Raw genomic sequence first — 22,026 nt, 5'->3', positions numbered from 1 at the left:
AGCCTGATTTGGGCCAATGAGACGTGAAAAAAGATTTTCTAGGGAATTTGGAAAATAGTTTTCCTTGTTTTTCAAGGTTAACCTTGTTGTGTAAGCTAGTTAGGTTTTCTATTATCTGCAGCTGAAGAGAGTCTAACTGATAAAATCATGGCTTATTTTCCAAATAATTTTTCAGTACAATTTTTTTGTATTCTGTTATTTTTACCTTTCTTTCTACAAATAAGAGTTATGTAACTTATCTGGTTTATTTTGACCTCTAAGAAGATTATAGCCAATTTTATGTGCAATGACAACTACGTTGACATCTGGTACAAGCATATCTTCTTTTATTCTTGATCTTGGAATTCTTCAATTTCCATTTTTATTTGAATGATCATATTTTTTTTTGTAATCCACATTTGTGGAATAATAAAAGTATACAATCTCATGTAGGTTTAATATAAGAGAGATAATTCTAATTAAAATATTTTATTTTCTGTCTAAGTAGTTTTCAACCTATTTTACGGTCTTTAGATTCTGTTCTATAAAGAAAATGTTACATTGAATGCCAAAATATACCATGCAGTGAAATTATTTTGGTTGAAGTTTGGGCAACAGGCCTGGAGTCTCACCCAACTAGTCTGCACCATACATCTCTACTTACACATAACTTCCTCAGTCCTTTTGGGCTTTCTTTAGGATGTCTGAGAAATTCTTAAATCTTCTGTTCCTTTCCTCAGTGCTTATAAACTATTTTCCAAAAATATTTGATTATAATCAAATTCTATAAATGAACTTTGAGTATTTATCCTAAAATCATTACAGATGATCCTATGCAAGCATATCCTTAAATAGCCAGACATTCATGTTACCAGGTAGAGAGAATCAATCCACCTGAATGTTGTAGTTTAAATGGATGTAGACTCTCTGCTATCAAAGCATTAAAACATCAGCTATAAATATATTTAGATTGAGCATAAATACAGATGTTCTAGTGGAGATCATAAACAAAGCCTAGCCTCAGAAAGCTTTTATTTCTTTTCTCTTTACCTTATTCTATCACTTCATACTATAGATATCAACATTTTTCTAAATTTTGTAGTTATTTTTTATCCTTTGCTTTTATTAAAATATAAGTATGTGAACAACACACACATGTATATGTATGTGATTATGTATATGTATCTTTGTGAGGTAAGTGCTTAAATACTTTAGATACTTTAACTTCTTTTTCACTTAACAGCATATCCTAGAGATTGCTCAATAGAAGCGTATACCTATTCCTCATTCTTTTTTCCATCTATATCTACATGTATCCATTGTATAAATATTTATTCAATCATTCCTCTACTGATGAACATTTAGCTTGTTTCAAGTCTTTTGCTTTTACAAATAGTCTTACAATTACTGTATGTGCATATGATGCATATATACTTTGTACGTATCTCGTTTTGAAAATTTTCAGTGTCTTTTTGAGATTGAAGTCAAATTTCTGAGTCAAAGAGTAAATGCACATGAATTTTGTTAGATATTGCCAAATTTCCCTCCGTGTATTTTATATCTTTCTGCATTTGCATCAGCAATATATGAGAGTGCCACGTTCCCCACAACCTTCCCCCAAAAATCTGTTGTCACAGTTTGGAAATTTGCCAATATGATATGTGTAAATAATAACTCAGTATAGTTTTAATCTGAATTTTTCTTTTTTATGGGCAACTTTGAGCCTAATTTTATGTTATTAAAAGGCAGTTGCATTTCTTTCGCTGTAAATTGTTTATTTCTCTAGCTCAGTTTTCCATAGTTGATGCTTTTCTTATATATTTTATGTACTAGAAATCATAACACTTTGTGTTTGCAGTAAGTTGCAAATATTCTCCAAAGAATACCATTGGTTTTTATTTTGCTTAGTTTTTCCTTTGTCATTTATTTTTAAAATTTTATGTAATAAAATGAGTTTTTCCTTCTTTCTGGATTTTGTGCCAAACTATGAAACATTTCCTTATGACAGGCATACAGAGAAATTCACCCAGGTTTCTTTATATTACTTGCATGTCTTCATTTCTGCAATGAAATCTCTGATTCATTTGAAATTTTTCCAACTACTTTATTCCACCACTTTAAAAAAAAATATTTTTCTTTCCCCCACTAAAAATTCTACCTTTATAGTAGACTGTTTACATATATTATTGGGCTTATTTCTAAATTTTCTGTTCTGTTTACTTGGGTGTTTTCACTAATACCAGGCTGTTTCTTGTACAGACTTAGTATGTTTTAGTATTTGATAAGATTAGTCCCTCCACTATTCTTTTTATTTTTTTTGGCCATGATTCTATTTTTCCTTGTATCTTCTACAACTTCTGCTTTGTGAAAAATATTGTTGTGGCATTGGATGCACAAATATTAATTAAAATGTTTGTGATGTGTAGTCTTTGGCATTAAAGTGTCCTTCTTTGTCTCTTTTCATGCATTTCTCTTATTCTGAATTCTATCATATCAGATATCAAGACTGCGACCCCGATATCTTTTTATTTGCAGTTGTCTTGTATTTTTTTTAACTTTTAAAACCAAAGACAAAAGCATTTTTCTGAATTACTTTCTTTAAGGTGTATAATTCTGTTTTCTTGGTCAATCTAAAAATTTCTTTTTATTTTATACACATACACACATCTATTTTATATAATTTATATATATATATTTATGTGCATATATCTGTTCATTACCACGCTTAAATAGTGACATTATTAACAGAAGAATTTCTATAAACAATGATAGTAATGAATATTCTATACACTCTATATTAATGACTAGATAAATGCTTTCTGAATATAGAAAAAAGATTTTAGGGCTTTTCAAAGGCAATTGCACTATAAGCACTTGGCAAAAAGATAGCTAGTAATGTAATGTTAATTTTCTACTTTGGACTAAGCAAAAATAAAGAATATGATTACTGTACTTATACCGAAGCTCATAAAGAAAACTTTCCATGTTTCTTCTGCAAATTAAAATCAAATCAAGAAGTATTGCTAAGTAATTAATATGTGCCAAAATTTGTGCTAAATATATACATTCTACAAATAATCAATGAAAATATTCCATAATGGTTTACTTGTTTTGAAATATGAAATATGTTGTCTTTTATTTATTGACTAGCAAGTCATGTTTCTATAACATAGCTCAAAATGTAAGTTAATTAGAATCTTGGCAGTAATCTACTATTTTGTGTTCATTTTCAGTGTGAAAAATTGCTAGAGCAAATGAATAATCTCTATAGTTATCTATAGATTATAGATTAGCTATACATTCCGAGGAGACCTATTGTGCTCAAGACATAATTTGTGAAATGACCAAACAGTAAAATTCTCTGCTGGCTCTTCTCACACTTTTGCTCAGGAAATGTCAAAGAATCCATGTTTCAGGGAATTGGGAGATATAATTTCAGCTTACAACTACTATAAAAACAGCAGTTATCTTTCCTATCAAAAGCTGGGATGTATAAAATTCCTCCAACTGATAATGTGTGAGACAGATTACAGAGGTGACTTGACTTGAGAGCCAAGATAGCAGAATAAAATGTATCCTCAAAACAGAGTGAGCAAATAATTTTAAAAAGCCCTTCCTGTAAGTAATAAAAACAGAACCGACATTATTTATTGTTGATTATTGGCACACATTACACTTGACATTTATTCACTCATTTAATCCTCACAAGTCCCATCAAGTAGGTCCTATTATTGTCCTTAATTTACTGATGAAGAAACTAAGGGGTAAAAATTGAAGTGACTTGTTCAGAGTCACAAGCTAATGTGTAAGTAGCAGAGCTGAGATTTGAACAAATATAAAGCGATGGGGCATCAATTCAATTACTACTACAAGTCTTCAGAAAAAGGTACATTTTGTGCGAAACATGTCAGGGTGAAAAGTGATAATTTTTCATTTGCGAATTTAGTTTTTATTTTAGTCAGAGATCTGTAGATAAATAATATTTAATAAACATATGTTGAAACAAAATTTCTTTATGACTTAACGTGTAACAATAGACCATTAAAAAAAGAAGACAAATTATTATTAACTAGGCCACAAAAAACTATTCACTGAAAAAAAACAAAAAACAATAAAACAATGAGATCACATTTAATGATGTAACATAATTAGTAATAACAAAACTTAAGCAATAAAAAGGAAAAAATATAGAAACGAGTTGTTAAATAATCGTTGTGTCAAAGAAATATCTAAAACAATGTCAGATTATGTAGAATATAAAGAAAATGATACTGTACTCAACATTCTAATTTAATCTTTAATGCTTCAAAATTTAAACACATGGAAAAAAATGTATTAATTAAGCAAAAACATTAGAGAAAGTTAAAGAAAAAGCAAAATAGGAATCAAAGATAGTAACATGTCAGTGAATCAGAATACAGAATAGTAGGAAAAAAATTATAAATTAAGTTCTTATAACTTAAAAAAAAATACAAACAAAATTCTGAAAAATAAAATTCAGGAGCACTAGAAACTACCCAGATACATAAAATAAGTATTAATAAAAGCACTAGCAGATAATAAAACACAAAAATGGCTTTGTGGATATTTTTAAAATATTAGTAAAAATATATTTTTTTATTAGTAATTAAAAATCCTTCTTAAAAAATGGAATACAATTTGAAAGTTATTAAGGAAATAATCAGTTTACTGCATAAATTTTTCAAACCCTCAAGGAATCTGTAATTCTCATTCCATTTATACTTTTCCTAAATTTATGGAATTTAGAATAAATATATAAATATATACTTTTGAAGTAAGTAAATATAAAAATGGCAATAAAGGGTAATTACCTAATTTATTTTATGTAATTAATATGATCCTGGCACCAAAGTAGGATGTCTGCCAGCCTCTGTCCCAAATTATATACCAATTTCTAATATAAACATAAAAGCACTAATCCTAAAAAAAAAATCTACAAACCAAATTTACACAGTGCATATACAAAAGAGTTTTCTAAACAATGCTGGTTTCAGGAATAGAAGGTTGGTCTATATTGGGAAATCCATTACGTGGCAAGATTTGATAGGTAATGGCTTACCAAAAGCAAGATGGTGGGAACCATTAGTCCCGGGTATAGATACGAAAGGATGAGTTATTATAGAAAGTTTAAAAATAAGAACAAAATCGAATGAAAATTCCTCTGCTTTTTATTACAACCTTTCACTGGCAATTATAAATAATAACAGTGATAAAATCTTCCTCCTCAATAAAATACTTTTGATGGTGTAAATTCTCAACAATTGCCTGCCCTTAACATACCACTGTTTGTGACTCGAACTCAAAGCAAAATAAACACATGCTAGTATCAATTAAAGGCCAGGAGGCTTTTAATAAAATTCAACATCTCTTCCTGATAATTTTTTGGTTAAACTAGATATAGGAGGACACCCGAATATAATAAAAATTGCCGTCCTAAATTTACATTGTAATTGATTTAAAACATTAGAAGGATTACGTTAAAATAGTTAATAAAGCAATGATCCTTGTTAATAAGACAATGATTTTTATAATGTTCTTACAGTTCTGAAAAATACAGTGGAACACGAGGTAGAAATTAGTTGAGAAGTGATAGGAAAGACAAATAACATTATTTAGTTATATAATTGTACACTTATGAAACCCAGAAAAAGAATAAAATCACTTAAAGCTATTGAAGTTTTGATATATAGACTCAACAAGTGAATAACGACATGCCTTATTTTCCTATCACTTTTAAAGTGATAAAAATCTAAATGATTATATCACCATGAAAACAAACAAAAAAACAAACACTTTGGCATTATGTACAACAAAAAATATATGATAATTATATGAAGAAAATAATTTTATAGAGAAATACAAAAGACAATTAAAAATATAGACATGCTATATTAATAGATTAAAAAATTGACTATCAGAAAAATATTTATTATTTTAATTTAATGTATATATTTAATGCCATCTAAATCAAAGTCCCATAGAACTCTTTTGACTTAATTAAAATTTTAAATTTCCACCGGAAGAATGATAAACAGATAAGAATGTATAGACTTTTTTTTATAAAAATTTATTTTATAAAATGAGAGGGAATGGAGGATGGTTGCTTTATCAGATATTAGAGCATATTTCATAACCTCAATAAATAAAAAGTATAATATTATTATAAAAATTAGTTGACCATGAAAATCAGTAGGCATGATGTAGACTAATACTAATACCTAAGAACTTAGAATGCTTTATGAAAATGTTAGAAACCAATGGGTGTTGCAAAGGACCAAGGTGACCAAGGTTAAACAAGGACATTTTATAGAACAGTTCTGGAATACTTGCTTTACTCAATATAAACTCCATGATAAAGCTGTGGTGATGATGTACATATGGTGTTGGTGCAGAAAAAAACCAAAACACCAAGGAGCCAGAAAGAAGGCCAGACACAGACCCACACATATAAAGACATTTTATATATGACAAAGGAGCTATTGCAGAACAGCGAGAAGAGTGGAGAGGAAAAAAATTTTTCATTGTATCCTTCTGGTCCTCAAGTGGGGCTCCGTAACAAAATACAGATACACAAGAGAAAAACAAACATGTTTATTAATGTGTATATCTTATATGTATGTGGGAGAAATTCCGGGACAAGTAACTAAAAGGGTGGTTAGAGCTTAGTTTTATATAGCATTTTCAAGAAAGAACAATAAATTTGTAGAAATGACAAGACAAAGGAAAATGATCTTAGGCTGCCAAGGGCAGCAAACTGTGGGAAGGTAAATATATAAGGATGGGGGAAAGTAAAGGAGGAAGACTTGTTTGCGGATTTCTCTGGTGCCATATATATACATGCCGCGCCTTTAGGCAGAATAGGGGAGAGTACCCAGAACTTTCCTGCATTTGCTGCTTCTTAATCGCCTTCAGCTCAAAAAAATTTTATATCAAAGAAGCATATTTTGGGGTGACATATTCTGATTTTCTTTAAAAAAATAAACTATCTAGCAAGTGAACAAGTGGTTCGGGTATAGATAATTAACTTGGGACAAAAGGAATTCCTCTTCTACCCTATACACACACACAAAAACATTGATTCTATGAGGATAAAAGATACATAAAGAAAAACATCAAAAATTTTAGAGAAAAAATATTGGATAGCATCTTTATGATCTAGAGGAGGAGGGATACCTTAAACAAAACATGCAAAGTACAAACCACAAACCATAAACCCAATTACATGAAATAAAAATGTCTTTGAATTAAAACAAATCATAATCTGAAAATATAATCTACAAACTTGGAAATTATTTGGAGTTAGTATAATTGACAAAGGAGTAGAACCCCAAATATATAAAGAGCTTTTATGTATCAATGAAAGATTTTTTTTAAATTATAAAAAATATGAATGGACAAGTTACGAAGTGATACTCTAATGCCAATAAACTATCTTCACTATTAATCAGAAAAATAAATTAAAAATCCCAGATACAATATTATGCCTATCAGATTGTCTAAAATTTTTTAAATGGCAAAAGTATTGGCAAGGATGTGAAGCAATGGGGCCAATACAAAATGCACAGTACACCCATACACAGCGGTAACGATGTAGATTCTAATCATTACCTGTTCCCAGGCCAGACTGCTCGTACTGCCTGCCCTTGGTATGCCACTGCTCATAAGTCGAACTCAAAACAAACGGTTACTATTTTGAAAAATTATAGATATGTAAAGACTATAATGTAGTTATTTTACTTTTAGATATACATAATGGAGAAATTCTCATACAGGACCATAAAAAAAAATGTTCAAAAATGTTTATTACAGCAATGTTTTTAAGTGCATGAAACTGAAAAGCATTTAAATGTCAATCAACTGGGCAATGGATAAATATGTTATAGTATATTCATACAGTGAGATTCTATATAGTAATAAAGTGGACTACTTAGAAATATTTATAAATACATGGATAAACTTTACAAATAGTGAACAAAAACACTGCATTGTAGAAAAATGCTTAAGTATATTATTTATATAATATATAATATGCAAAAAATTGTATAATTTAGTCCCTATAAAAATTATAGGGGAGAATAGGGCAGACAAAATAGACAAATGTTGATAATTAATGAAACTGGCTGATAAATACATAGGTTCATTATCTCTTTGTGTTAGTATTTGTTTAAAAATGTTTAACGTAAATTTTTTAAAACGCTGAAACACATGAATATGCAGCGCAAGGTTTTTAAATGCCAAAATGCATGAATACATAGTAAAAGTTTTATTTCTTGTACTAGACAGTATGTAGTCACAAGTATTTGTTGATTTATTTATAGTAACTCTGAGTATGTCTGAAACATTTTATTTAAAAAAGGATCAATGGGAGAAGGAAGATATTATTTAACAAACAGTTTGGAAAAATTTGTCAATATAAATGTCCAAACCTTTAGAGAATTTTTATGAGTTTATTTGAGCCAGACTGATGACATATTCCAGGAAGCAAGTTCTTAAATGCTCCTGAGAATAACAGTCTTGTACCTTCTTTTATGCATTTGAAATTAAGGAGGAAACACATACGAAAGCAAGGCAGGGCTTGGACTGTAGGATAGTTAACAAAGTTATGTGCTCTCTTGAGGGTTAATACCCCTTCCAGGGGTATAACCTCTGGCATTTCAAAGGTGTGTTAACCTAGATTCATAAGAATAATGGACAGGGAGGAATTAAAACCTTTCACCAAAGAAGTTTTGTGTCTCGGGTGTGACTACCCACCATGACCTGCCCAGTTAGGAATTTATGATCAGCTAGCCCTGTGAGGTTACTTTCCAGAGAACCCTGCCCCCTTTTTTTGTTCACAAATTGGTCCTTTGGGGGGGAAAAAAAACCCCCACAAGTCAGAGTTTTATTGGCATAGACCTTTCTAGAGATTCTCACATTTTCCAGAACTCCACTCAAGATACTGTGTTCTGCAGGTTCACTTGTCTATTTCCGACCAATGAGCTAGAATTAATCAATTAGGAACCTGTGAATGACTGTTCATGCTCTCCTTTGTTGCAGATACCTGTCTCGAAAGATGAAGACCCATGTCTCACAGCAGTAACACATTTGGTAAGGTCATCACTTCTGATAACGTGAGAAGCAGAATGTGTGCCTGATGAAATTGTAACCTCTAGTGTGATAATAAGCAAAACAGAAAGTAAGGTGTTTTGGTTGCTATGAGTTGTATTTAGTAAGGAATTATAAGGAAAACTACTCAGGAAAGAATTGCCTGTTTGTAAACGAGAGTGAAAAAAAATAGAGAGTTCAGATATTTAGGGTCTTGCATGAGTAGAAAAAAATAATTGTTCTTCAACCCCAAATAGGAAGAAATACAGTGTAAAAAGACTGCTTATAAAAACAAAACAAAACAAAACAAATAAAATCGGTTAAGGATTTAGCCTTTAGGCCTCCTATTTAAAACCTTTAATGGAATAAACTACTTCAGGGCAAAGATCAAACTAAGGTCCTAAGGCCCAATAATCTTTTCTATTAGATAAAATGACTCATGTAAAAAGAGTTTAAGGGTTCAACTCTCTCATCAAATCCAGATAGACTCCCACCTTTCAGTAATCGTGAGAGGTAAGAATGTTAGAATAAAAAATGCAATTATCTGAGATCTATGTTGGGTAAAGAATTATAGCTGTAATTACTGGCACATGCAATTAATTGGAATCAAATAGCTTAGAAAGCCACAAATTTTAAAAGAGTTATGTTGCTAAAGAAACTGTGAGTCTGGACTAAAAGAGTTGGAAACTGTTAAAGCTCTAACGGCACTCTAGGGCTGGAAGTACTCGAAGAAAGCTGCACATTCCCCTAGGACTCATTTAAAATGAGTCACAAGGATAAGAGAAAGAAAAGCAGAAAACCCCTTGAGAGGGGAGCCAGGAGTCACAGAGGACCAGGACTGTGTTAGATTCTTCGAGAGAGCAATCAGGGTCTGATTAAGGTAGGGGGCACATGATATGTCTACACAGAAGGAATTCCAAATTTCTCAAGATCAGAGACTCCTATTTCCTTTTTCAACCATTGGATGTGTGGGTACCAGATAACTCTTTGTTTTAGCTAATAAGCTCCCAGAGCTACCAACAGACTTGATATAGAGACAACCATACGTCATCCAGAGAGTCTGGACTCTGAGCTCAACATCATTACTGGAGGAGACTTGTGCATTAGCTCTCTTAGGAGGTGGGTTTAATTGAAATGTGTGTGGGAAGGAGAATTAATTAAATATTTGGGGACCAAAAAAGTAGACTGTGGCATATTTTACAAATCCTTATCATTATTTCAAGTCCTCCTCCTTTTACAGTCCTGTATGCAGTGGGTGGGGCTAAATGATGGGCCTGCAGCAGAGCTGTATCTATGGGTGGTGAGCATGAACTCTGGGCCCAAAGCACTTAAGAGGTCCTGAAGCATTCTTCATGCTCTCCCTTCCACAGGGAACACAAAACTTTGGTTTGAGATAGAGGTGCCATAAGGTTGAAGCATTCTGGAAAACTGAGCTTGGTACATGGGAGAAATCTGTTTAAGAATTTCCAGGACTCACACAGAATTCACATGAACAAGAAAAACATGTTTAGCCACTGAGATGTTAATGTTTTTGATAATGTAACTTGTTCTCATGGATACATTTATCAGAGATCATTCAGCATTACGTACATACGTATGTACGTAAATACATACATATGTACATACATAATCTGATAGATTACATAGTTAAAAGAAATAAATTCCAACAATTAGAGCAAGAATATATAAGAAAGCATTTGACTATCAAGTGAAGAAAGACTTTCTATACAAAAAGGTATTGAAAAACAACACAGATAAAAACATAGTTCTGACTACCTGCAAGTAACATTTTTGCATATCAAAAATATCATAAACTAAATCAAAATTAATAATATACTAGGGAAAAACATTTTTTCAATAATGGGTTAATGCCCTAATATATCATGTCCTAATACATAATGTCCTAATATAATAATGAATAAATTGAAATACCACCATGTCAAAAAAGGACAAAAAATATGAGATTATAATTCTTACAATTCATGAAAAGTGAAATATAGTCATCTTCCAGAGTCATCAGTATCTGAACCAGTGATTAAGGGCACGTATAAGTTTCTGCTCAATTTGCAATCATAGAAAATCACCCAAGCTGACCTCATAGTGCAAATAAACACCTGGAAATATTTGACACACCAGAGTGTATGTATATATACATATTTATGAGAATTGTGAAAATCAATTATTTAAGATTTTATTTAAAAAATATTTTTCTGTATTTCCAATTTTCTTCGACAGGCATTTATAATTTTAAAAGTATAAAAATTACATATATAATTTAAAAAATATAAACATATATATTTTTACCTATTTCAATGAGGCAAAAAAGAATACTCTTGGCTCTCTGGTTGTAAACCACACGATTTAAAGATAATAACAGTCCCAACAACCCCAACAACGTCTCATTGAGGAAGATGTTTGAATGGCATGATCTCTAAAGGGTTCTCACCTTTTGGGAGAAAGCGATTCATAAATAAATATTACTTTTATGATACGAATGTTTTGAAGAAGAGCTGAAAGCTTTATTAAAAAAACATTATGCCCCTATGAGATTTTCCCATCCCTAGGATTAATATCATATTGGAGGAGGCCTGACTGTTTTTCTACCTTATAATCTTACATAAAGAATTATTTTGTGCAGTGCCACAGGTTAAATGCATATCACGAAATCCACTTTCTTCCCTACTACCATTTCTATTACTTAATTCAATGAAAGTCTACAGAAAATACAGTAAGATCCAGAATATTGAAGCCGTGGCTAAACAAGAAAAGTTCATTCAGAATTGATTTTCTTTCAGGAATCTTTGACAATCTTCATTCCAGTTGTTCACCTCTAGTGTTCGGCTCAGTAAACACTTAAGGAAGTTGCCATGCACTGCAGCCTGGCGGAGACATGAAGGAATGTAGAGTGGGATAATCACAACATCATCAACCCAATTCTCCAAGGTCGCTGGCCAATAATGCTGCTCTAATTGAATAACTTATCCACAGCTATTTCCCCTGGGAAAGCCGAAGGCTCAGCCTCCGAGAAGAGGCAGATGGTGCCGCATATACAATGAAACCTGTAATTTTCTCTTGCCATTGGACATGTGAACAGTGGGCTGTTTCTGCTTATTCTTTAATATTTTATTTTAATAGTCCCTTCCTAAATTATAATCTACCATGAAGCAGCCAAAGATGGATGCAGTAATACATATCATGTTTAATTTATCATACCTCTAGCTTACTGAGCAACTCACTTGGTAATCAGCAGCAGTATTTGTCAGTCAGGTGCAAACTAAAATGAAAGCAACAGAAAAAACACCCAATTAAAAAGAAAAGCGGGGATGAGTCATTAGGGCAGCATGGCATTAGCTAGCAGCAAAGTATGGAACATCAAGTGCATTCTAATTCTGATTTTTTAAAATGGTAATTTTGCCATGGAATATGCACACCCAATGTATTCGGTAAAGACAACGGGAATGTTGTGTTTTCTTCTTTGAGACTGATTCAACCGCTGGGATCTGGAGGAGGATGAAGAGCTGTGTGGCTGCTTGAATTTTAGCATGGAGTGGCAGCTGAAGTTGGAAGAAGGAGGCACAGGCTTAAGGGGCAAGCAGCAGCAGCCCATCATTGGTCCTGCAACACGACAGATGACAGGCCCATAGGCAAATCCAGGACCCCCAGCCCATCGGCTTGGAAAGCTGCCAGAGAGCAGCTGCAGCAGTGGAACGTTATCCAGGCTTGAATGTTAGGCCCTTCCTGGGGTCTTTCTGCTCTAGAAATAGTCCTTCATGCAGAAAGCTCTTCCCGGAAGAGACGGAAAAGGAGCCAAGGTTAAATGGACACAGAGAAGGGAGACCAGTCGCTCTTGTGCAATATTTCCTAGGAGAAAACTCTCATAAAGAATGTTCCAGTCTTCAAAGATATGGCTCTGTGGTTTACCTAAGAGGAGAAGCTTTCATAGCTGTAATGAATAAGTGGACATTGCTGATATTTATCAGAAATGCCAAAGCACAGGGAGAAAGCTCTTGGGGTCACAGGGCAGCACACATCTGCTTGTGGTAATGGAAAACAGGCAATAAGATCGGGTTGATTTTCTTTTGGAAAAGGTAAATCAGTGCTGCAGCACTATGACATGGATAATTCATGAAGCCTCTGGTTTGTATTAGACACCCAACATGCCTTTCAGAAAGAAGTGACACAACAATTAATGTGTCAAATAATAATGTGCCACTTCTAGAAAGATAATTGTACCCAGTGTTAGATAGTTATTAGGTCAGAATAAATGTTCATCCTTTCAAAGGCAGCAGCATCTACTCACTCTGGCATTCTACTGTAAGTACAGTATTGTGTTCATAATCACACAGGCTGTAGCCAGGAACACTGGGTTTTATCTGATATTTCTCCATTTGGAATAATACTCTGATGATTCCCTAAACAGCAAACTCAGTGATGTGAGACACAACCGAGGATGATGAAAGACAGATTGTTAGAGATGGAAGAGGAGATTTGCTTTTCATAAAAAATGAAGTATGAGCATTGTCCCTAAGGAGCCTTGAGCATGTGTAACCAAAACTATCAGACCTGAGTTTGCTCATATGTAAAAGGTAATCCTTTCTTCTGGTGATTTAATGTATAAGGACATCAATCAGTTACATCATGGCCTCGGATATCCTTGTTCAATTCCTGGTGTCATAACTTACATGATGTGGGATTCAGACAAATCATTTAACCTCACTGAGATTCTGTCTCCTCATTTGAAAAATGCAAATAGAAAAACCTGCTATATATTTAGCTTCCAGATCCGTTGAAGTCAAGATGAAAGGGTATGAGAAAATGTTTTGTAAATATAAAGAATGGTAGCTGTATAAGATATTTTTAAAATTAATATGCCTACTACAGGTCAAATGTGTTACAATTTCAGAGACAATTTTGGTTTAAGAAAAATTGGGAAATGGCTTAGGTCCTTAAAAATAAAAGAACTTTTAATGAGTAGGGGGACCCTCAAGACCATCTGCCCAAGACCGATCTAAATTCTCACTTCATCCAACCAAGGAGAAATTGAAATACATGATTATTACACATGCATATGTTTCTGCTTCATTTAATCAAGCATAATTGTGATGAGATATAAAAAATATATTTAGCCATTATTGGAAAGAAAGAAACACTGTATTTTGGGGTATTTTGCCTAGAGTTCATTCAATTAGTTATTGTCATAAAGATATTTAAAGTAAAAAAATGTGATAATGTGCTATGTAATATGTTAAAAGTGTTCAATAATACTTCATGGACAAGAATAGGACATCTTTCATTTGTGAGGATGCATTCTCAAGTGACATTCTGATTATATATACCACAAATATTAACAGAAAAAATTTACAGCGAGGTCCTTGACCCTGAATAGCTTATGACAGATCTTACTTGAAAAAGGCCTATTTAGGGGATATCATGCTAATATATAACAAACATATAATTAAAGTTGGTAGTGCTGAGAGGAGAAATGGTGAATTAACCTGTTGAAGATCAAAACTTTACTAATTCAGATTATAGAATATAGGTATGTCTGTTCTAACACCATATAAGTATTCCTGAAAAACCTTTGTATTTTGCAAAAGAGTGCCAAAAAATTAACAGGGCTTGTAGGCGAAACAGAGTTGCAGGCAATCACTCAAAAACTATGGACCATTATAAACAGAACACCAACATAAATAAAAGGGATCATAAATTAAGTCTTTATTGGCATTTGCACTCAGCAGCACTGTTGGTCCATCCTTTGCAGTCTTAAATCTCAGGCCTTGTGTTTCCATCTACAAAATCTGAAACAGTGAGAGAGATTAGTCAACATTAAAAATCTTCCAATTCTGACAAGATGTGGTAGCCACATTCTTCTCTGCTTTTCCCCTTTACGACAAAAACAAAAACAAAACCCTGGACACAATACAACAAGCATATCAAGACTCTTAAAGGTTAAGGAAGAAGGTGGGTTGCCTAGGACCTTGGAACTTGAAAAATAACATGGTGGTGAGCTTCCCTGGTTTCCTTATTTACTGCCCATACATCCCATATAGTGCACTTCAGAAGCCCCCAACCCATAACAATACAACCAACAGGCTTAGATATTAAAAGATCCAAGAAAGTTCTGTTCTATCTTGCCAAAGGACTAGGGGAAGGGTGGTATAATAATAATAATAATAATGATAATAATAATAATAATAAAATGTTTTGGCAATACCCACCTTACTCTAGCCCAAACTCGAGGGAAAAACTCCTGAACCTCCACACCCACCTGGAATCAATAAGGTTGAATGAGGTGGTAGAAGGTGGGGCTTGAGGCGAATCGGTACTCTGTTTGTCCCCCTTGTCCCCTCCCTGGTGGCAGTGAATGCCAAGGGCAGCTGATTTGACAGTTTCTGTGTGAGCTGGTGTTCCATTTTCACTGGAGAGTTATCAGCGGGACTAAGGGAGAGCTGGACTTCGATCTCATCCATCTGCTATGAGGTGGTGTGAGTTGGCCCCACCTGAAGTCTTTCTGTAATCCTACCTTGAAAGTGATACCCCATCTCTTCTGCCTTCTGATATTCAGTAGAATTAAGTCACTATGTTCAGCCCACTTCCAGGGTGAGCCTTAAGTTCTGCTTCTTGAGGAGAAGCATAGCAGACAATTTGTGGACTATCTTAAAAGCCATCACAGAAGGTTTCTTAGGAGTGAGGAATGTTTAAGAAACAGAGAACAGCATATATGGAGAGGCCCATGGTGTGAGGTTAAAAACCCGTGAATCCTTGGTCCTTGTGATCATTTGATATGGGCAGTCACTGAGTCAGTGGCAGGCGAAATGATCAATCTAGCATGAGCCCTGTCCTTCCTTCCTAGAGGACAGAGGGAGGCATTGGTACTGATCCTAGGTTTTAAGCAATTTGTGGGAGGGGCTGCAAGGCAGATTCTCTTGAATTGGTTGGCCATTTCCAGCAAAATTCAAGGCATGAGCAAGTCTGCTCTTCTTTAAAGCTATTATCTAGAAAACGGTCATTTTATTTGTATCATTTTAAAATAGTAAACAGTGATGTGAAGTATGGTTGCCTTAGGCCTCATAATTTCTTTCGGGAGGGGCGAACCCTTGGGAGTAAGAGGTTTAAGCACAGTTTTGTATTGGTATTTTGTAACAACACTTACTTGGCTATCCCTTGGGTATTATAACCCTTTCAGGCTTGGGAATCACCAGTGGCCCCGAGGTTTTCACACAGCTTTGTGGCCCACTTGCTATAAAATCAGTAGCCTAAGGAGTCACCCCCTGTCCTGAACCCATGCACCATCTCTTTCCCTCATGAATCACCCCCTTTAGCAGTATGTTTTCATATTCTCTTCTACTACTATGGAGATCCTTAAAAACACACTGGCCTCTCGTCTCAACTCAATCTATTTTTTTTCCTCCACTGTACTTTCTTTCATTGCTGCTGATGGGTCCATGGTCACATATGTTGTAAATGAGTGATTCTCAATCTGTGATAAAACCAATTCCATGCCCCACCCCAAATGATTAAGTCAGAATCTCTAGTGGTTCTTGTGGGTAGCTTGGGTTGAGAATTCCTAACATTGTACTACCTTGTCTCTAAAATCTTAATTTTGAACATCTCACTCACTAACGCTTACTTCCTACCCATCCTCATTCAAACATCCCATTTCAATTACTTTTTAAACTATAGTGACCTTTAATCCATTGACACTTTTCAACAATTCATGTCTCTCTTCAGGTCCTCACATTTATGTACTAGAATTATAGTTCAGCACTACACAGCCAGGTTCCTTGCAAGTTTCATAATCACCTTGTCATTCACTCTATTCATCATTCTTGCCTAACAACATTCCAACCTTGGTTGGATTAACTACCTACCTAGTTCGTGTTGGCACCCAAGCAGCAGAACATGGCTAAGGAAAGTCACACAACTGCATGGATTGTTCCTGTTTCCATTTATTACCAAAGGTTCATACAGATCCTTGACATTGCTAGATAATCCACTTACACTTCTTAAGCTATTTTATTCTCCTGATTCTTCTAGATGGGTATTGTATGTTATCTCTATAATGGTTTGAATTGCTGCCCATCAAAAAAATGTATCTAAGTCCTAATATCTGTGAATGTGACCTTTTTTGGAAATAAAATTTTTACAGATACAATCAAGTTAAGGATATCAAGATAAGATCATTCTGGATTTAGGGTGGACCCTATATCCAATGATTGTATCCTAATAAGAGAAATAAGAGAAATATATAAAACACAGGGGCCTAGGTAAAAATACCATGTGGAAATGGAGGCAAGTTTAGAGCTATGCTGCCACAAACCAAGGAATGCTGGAAGAGGCAAGGAAGGATTCTCCCCCTAAAACATTCAAGGGGAGCATGGCCCTGTCAACACCCTGATTTAGACTTCTAGCCTCAGGAACTGGGAGAGAATAAATTTCTGTTGCCTTTAAGCCCTCTCTCCCTGCCAGTTTGTGTAATGTGTTATGGCAGACCCAGGAAGCTAACACTACATCTCATCTCAAAACTCTAATCCTCATTTTTCTTCTTCCTCCACCTGTAGATGACCTCATCTTGTATTTTATTAATAAAACAGATGCAGTCAAATGAAAACAATCTCATCTTCTCATAAGTCAATAAATTCACTTGTGTCTGTACACAAATAATCAGCCTTTTCTTAGGGTCCTTCTTCTTATCAGAGGCCACCTGTTCACTACTCTTCCTTAGTCAAGTGTTTGTTCATCCAGTTATCCCCTTTTCTGTTCTGCAGTGTCACCAATCTGTCCTGCATTATTTCCATTCTCTTAACAACATGTCTTGACATTGGCTATCCTAAAAGTATGTGTGTAAATATAAATATATAAATATAAATATAAATATAAATATAAATATAAATATAAATATAAATATAAATATAAATATAAATATAAATATAAATATAAATATAAATATAAATATAAATATAAATATAAATAATTTTGCTCCCTTGACCTTATACCCCTTTCCAAATACTGTTTATTTTTTCTGCTCCCCCAGTAGTTAATCTCAAGAGTCGTTAATATTCACTCTACTTTCTCACTTCCCTTTTTCTGCCCAACTTATTTTTTATCAAGTTTTTCTTTCCATCATTCCGTGGAAACACCTCTATTAAGCTCACTAATGTTTTGATTTCATCAAGCCCAACAGGTAGTTCCAGAATATTCATTTAACCCAAATTTGCAGCAGTTCACACAGTTTAGCACTCCCTCCTCTCTGCCACTTCCAGCTTCAGGCATCTGTATATTTTACTCCATCATCATTTCCATGACAGTTTGAAATAATTTACGGAATGACATTTTCAAGTAGCTACTAATTCTCAGTCTTTGTGCTTTTGGGTGTGTCTTTCTAAAGCCTGATAGGGGTTATTTTGTTTTATTTTTATTACAGTCATTACATGGACCAAATGTTCTAGGAACTGAAGGACATGTACAGATGGCCTGAAGAGCTACAATCTATGGCCAAAATAAGTTTAAGCAAAAATGGAATCTCTGTTAGTAGAGTCACTGATAAAACATAAATATAAATTAAGATTGTCAAATACTGTGAGCGGGTAGACTCTAAATTTTTTTCACATGTTATGCTTGTTTGTTTTTCTGCTTTAATGGCAGATAAAGAATGTAGATAGATGTGTGCAGTTTCCAGAGTAAACTTCTATGCTGGGAAAACATAGCTCATTATCTAGAATGGGGCTGGGCTGTGAATAGTTTTGTGTGAGACTTGGGAGAGAGTTGTTAACATGAAATTTTCCAGTATGAGAATGGAGACTGGTAGAATCCAGGTTAATGCTCAAAGGGAGCAGGGCTAGAAGCAGGCAATGATGGTGGTGTCTTTGTCCATGCATTTGAATTCTCCCCAGGGAAAGTTGGTCTAGGCTAAAATGAGAGTGGGGGGTGGGGGGGGTTGAGAGAGAGAGAAGAGAGAAGAGAGAGGAGAGGAGAGCAAGAGCAAGATTGAGAGGAAGAGCAAGAGTGAGAGTGAGAGCGACCGAGCAAATGACAGACCAGTTAATTGGTGTTTAAATACCCCTGCTGCCTTACCTCTTCAGCGGGGTGACGCTACTTCCATCTCTCTCCCATGGGATCAATGGCGTTTTTTTTCTCCCAGTCATATTGTGGTGGCTGATTTAATAATGCAGTCTGTTCTGTCACCTCTCCACTCCTTTGCTCATGTTTTTGTACTTCACAAATAACTGCTTGCACTCAAAATTCGGCCTCAAGATCTGTTTATGGAGGAATAAAAACCAAGGCACCAGCTGAACTGTTGGATATTCTGATCCAAGGAAAGGATACACCCATGTTATGGGTTTAGTTATATCCATGCCTCCCGACCCCCATCACATTTAAATGTTGAAGTCATAATCCCTAGTACGCCAGAAAGTGACATTATTCAGAAATAGGGTTGTAGCAGATGTAATTTGTTAAGATTAGAGTCGATCCCTAATCCAATATAACTGGGGTTCTTATAAAAAGGGGAAAATTTAGAGACAGAGACAGACATGCCCACAGGGAGAACACTATGAATATGAAGGCAGAGACTGAAGTTGCTACAGAAGATTTCTGTCTTCTCAAAATTTATACATTGAACCCCTAACCCCCAATACATATAGGATATAGGGTTTATAAGGAGGTAATTATGGTTAAATGAGGCCATAAGGGTGAGGATCTCATTTGATAAGATTAGTGTTTTTATAAAAAGAGATACTGAGTGCTACCTCTCTTTCTCTCTTTCTACCATGTAAGGACACAAGGAGAAGTTGGCAGTCTATAAACCAGGAAGAGAGCTCTCACCAGAAACCAAGTTGGTGGATCTTGGACTTCCAGCCTCCAGAACTGTGAGAAAAATTTTGGTTATTTTAATGTACTCAGTCTGTGGTGCTTTGTTACAGCAGCCCTAGTAAATTAATATAACACAAGGCTGAAAGGCCATGGAGTAAATGCATCTTAGGCAGTCTCTGTGGCCCATTGCTTGGCTGAGCTGGTCATTAATTTTAGTGTAAGTCTATAGGAAATCCAGAAACTGAGTCAGACGTTGACTTATTCCCAAGGGTGGGAAGTGTGTTCGTCATAGCCGAGGCTTCGGCTGTTGATTTTCTCATAACATCTCCCTGCCTCCATATCAGATATGAACTTTTACCTTATTGTTTATTTTCTTTTTCTCTTTACTCCTTTAGCAATATTGTCTGTAGACATAACAGTACTTAGCAAATTATAGCAAATTGCTATAAGGTGACTTTCACTTTTTTAAAAAAGTAAACAAATTTGATATTCAAGAGTCTCTTTGCCTCAACTCTCAAGGAGAGGTAATCATAAAACAAGCTTTTAAAGGAAACTCTTATGTGCATAAAAATGTTTTTAATGAAAAAAAAAGCAAGTCATTAAAACTTAAACAAACAAATAAATAAATAACTTAGATTTTGGGCCAGAAAGAATCTTAGAATTGAGACCAGAATATCTGAATTTGAGCATAGGTTTTGCTACCGGTACCTAGGTAAATTTGGAAAAGCCGACCTGCCCTATTTAGAGCCCCATCTCCTCCTCTGGAGCATGAAGATGTGGGACTTGGTTCTCTCTAAAGAACATCAGCCTTTATGGTTCCAGGAAATCTGTAATTTCTGTGATTCATGCTCCCCTGTGCCAGGCTCTGCTCCTGGCAGAATTGGGGATTGTGAACGTGATGCGACCACAGCGTGGACCCAGGTGGGTATGAAAGGCTCTGGCTCTGCTACAGAGCTCGAGCACCAGGCCCAGCGACAAAAATGCATTTGCCAGCAGTGACCTCGTGGAGACTTTTCAAATGCTGAACGTTTATAGCCATAGATGTTTCTCATTATTATTTTCAGCTTCACTGCATGCTTTGTTTCATTTTGTTTTTACAATTATTTTAGAACTCTCTCTATTCCTGGAAACTTTGACAGTATAGGTGATCATAGAAACTTTCTCTCCTACACTGGGATTTAGTGTGGAGTGAGTTAGCCTCTTTCCAGGCCATTTATCTATTGCAGAGGTGTGGGCTGTTTTTCTCTTATTCTAAAATCAGTTTTCTTCCCTTAGACATAGTGGCCCAAAGAACTGATTGAGAACAGAATTTTCTTCTAAGGTTTTTTGGCTGCATTATTATCGAAATAATAAATCGTGAAATGTATATTCTATGTTCAATATAATCCTATCAAAGATCAGAATCTAGCATTGTTCTAAGATGTGTCAAAGCTGGCATTCAGAGGAGGTAGATTAGCCCAGTTGATGGTGTTGTGGAGACTCCACAAATGAGGTGAAGCTTGGTTTGGATCTTCAGTGAGTTGTGTATTTCAAGGCAGTAGGGGGGAAGGCACTGGAGATGGACCACATGAGCAAAGATAGAAATGAGAGAGGCACTGGCCACTTTCAGAGACATATCTAACTCCCCAGTGTGGGCCACATTATGAAAGAGTTTAAAGTAACTCCTTAATATGTACGAAGCTTACTTTTGGAGTGATGCAAATATTTTAGAATTAGGCAGAAATGCTGTTTGCACAATATCGTGAATGTATTAAATGGCACTGAATAGTTAGCTTTAAAATGGTTGACTTTATGTTCTGTGAACTTCATCTCAGTATTTTTTTATAAAGAACTTTAAATGGCTGGTCCTATATGAGTTTCTGCTTAATTTGATAAGCGATGTGAGGCCATTGAAATCTATGGATAATCAAAAACAAAGAACATAGTAATAATTTTGGAGATGAATCGAATGGGGATATATGTAAAGTGGGGAGACTGGCTACATGATTATTGAGCTAGTCTCTGCAGTAATCAAAAACATGCTTTTGTGGAAATTTCCAAACACATACAAAATGAGAAAATAACTTAATGAATTGTACATACATACCACCCAACTTCAATCGTTTTCAACATTTTGTTGAGTTGATTTCA

The 22,026-nt window shown here is 34.6% G+C and overlaps 1 long non-coding RNA gene across 1 annotated transcript in view; it reads left to right on the top strand.

The window, feature by feature from the left end:
- LOC118609393 overlaps positions 1-20,277 on the top strand; it is a 164,960-nt gene extending 144,683 nt beyond the window's left edge. Inside the window, exons 3-4 of the long non-coding RNA XR_004953408.1 lie at positions 9,037-9,087; positions 19,861-20,277. This is a non-coding gene — a long non-coding RNA (uncharacterized LOC118609393). The remainder of the gene's footprint in view (positions 1-9,036; positions 9,088-19,860) is intronic.
- Positions 20,278-22,026: the final 1,749 nt, after the last annotated feature.

This window comes from Rousettus aegyptiacus, unplaced genomic scaffold, assembly GCF_014176215.1.
Source record: "Rousettus aegyptiacus isolate mRouAeg1 unplaced genomic scaffold, mRouAeg1.p scaffold_m13_p_11, whole genome shotgun sequence".
Classification (NCBI taxonomy): Eukaryota; Metazoa; Chordata; class Mammalia; order Chiroptera; family Pteropodidae; genus Rousettus; species Rousettus aegyptiacus.
The sequence above is the reverse complement of the archived record's forward strand: the minus strand, read 5'-3'. Positions and strand labels throughout refer to the sequence as shown.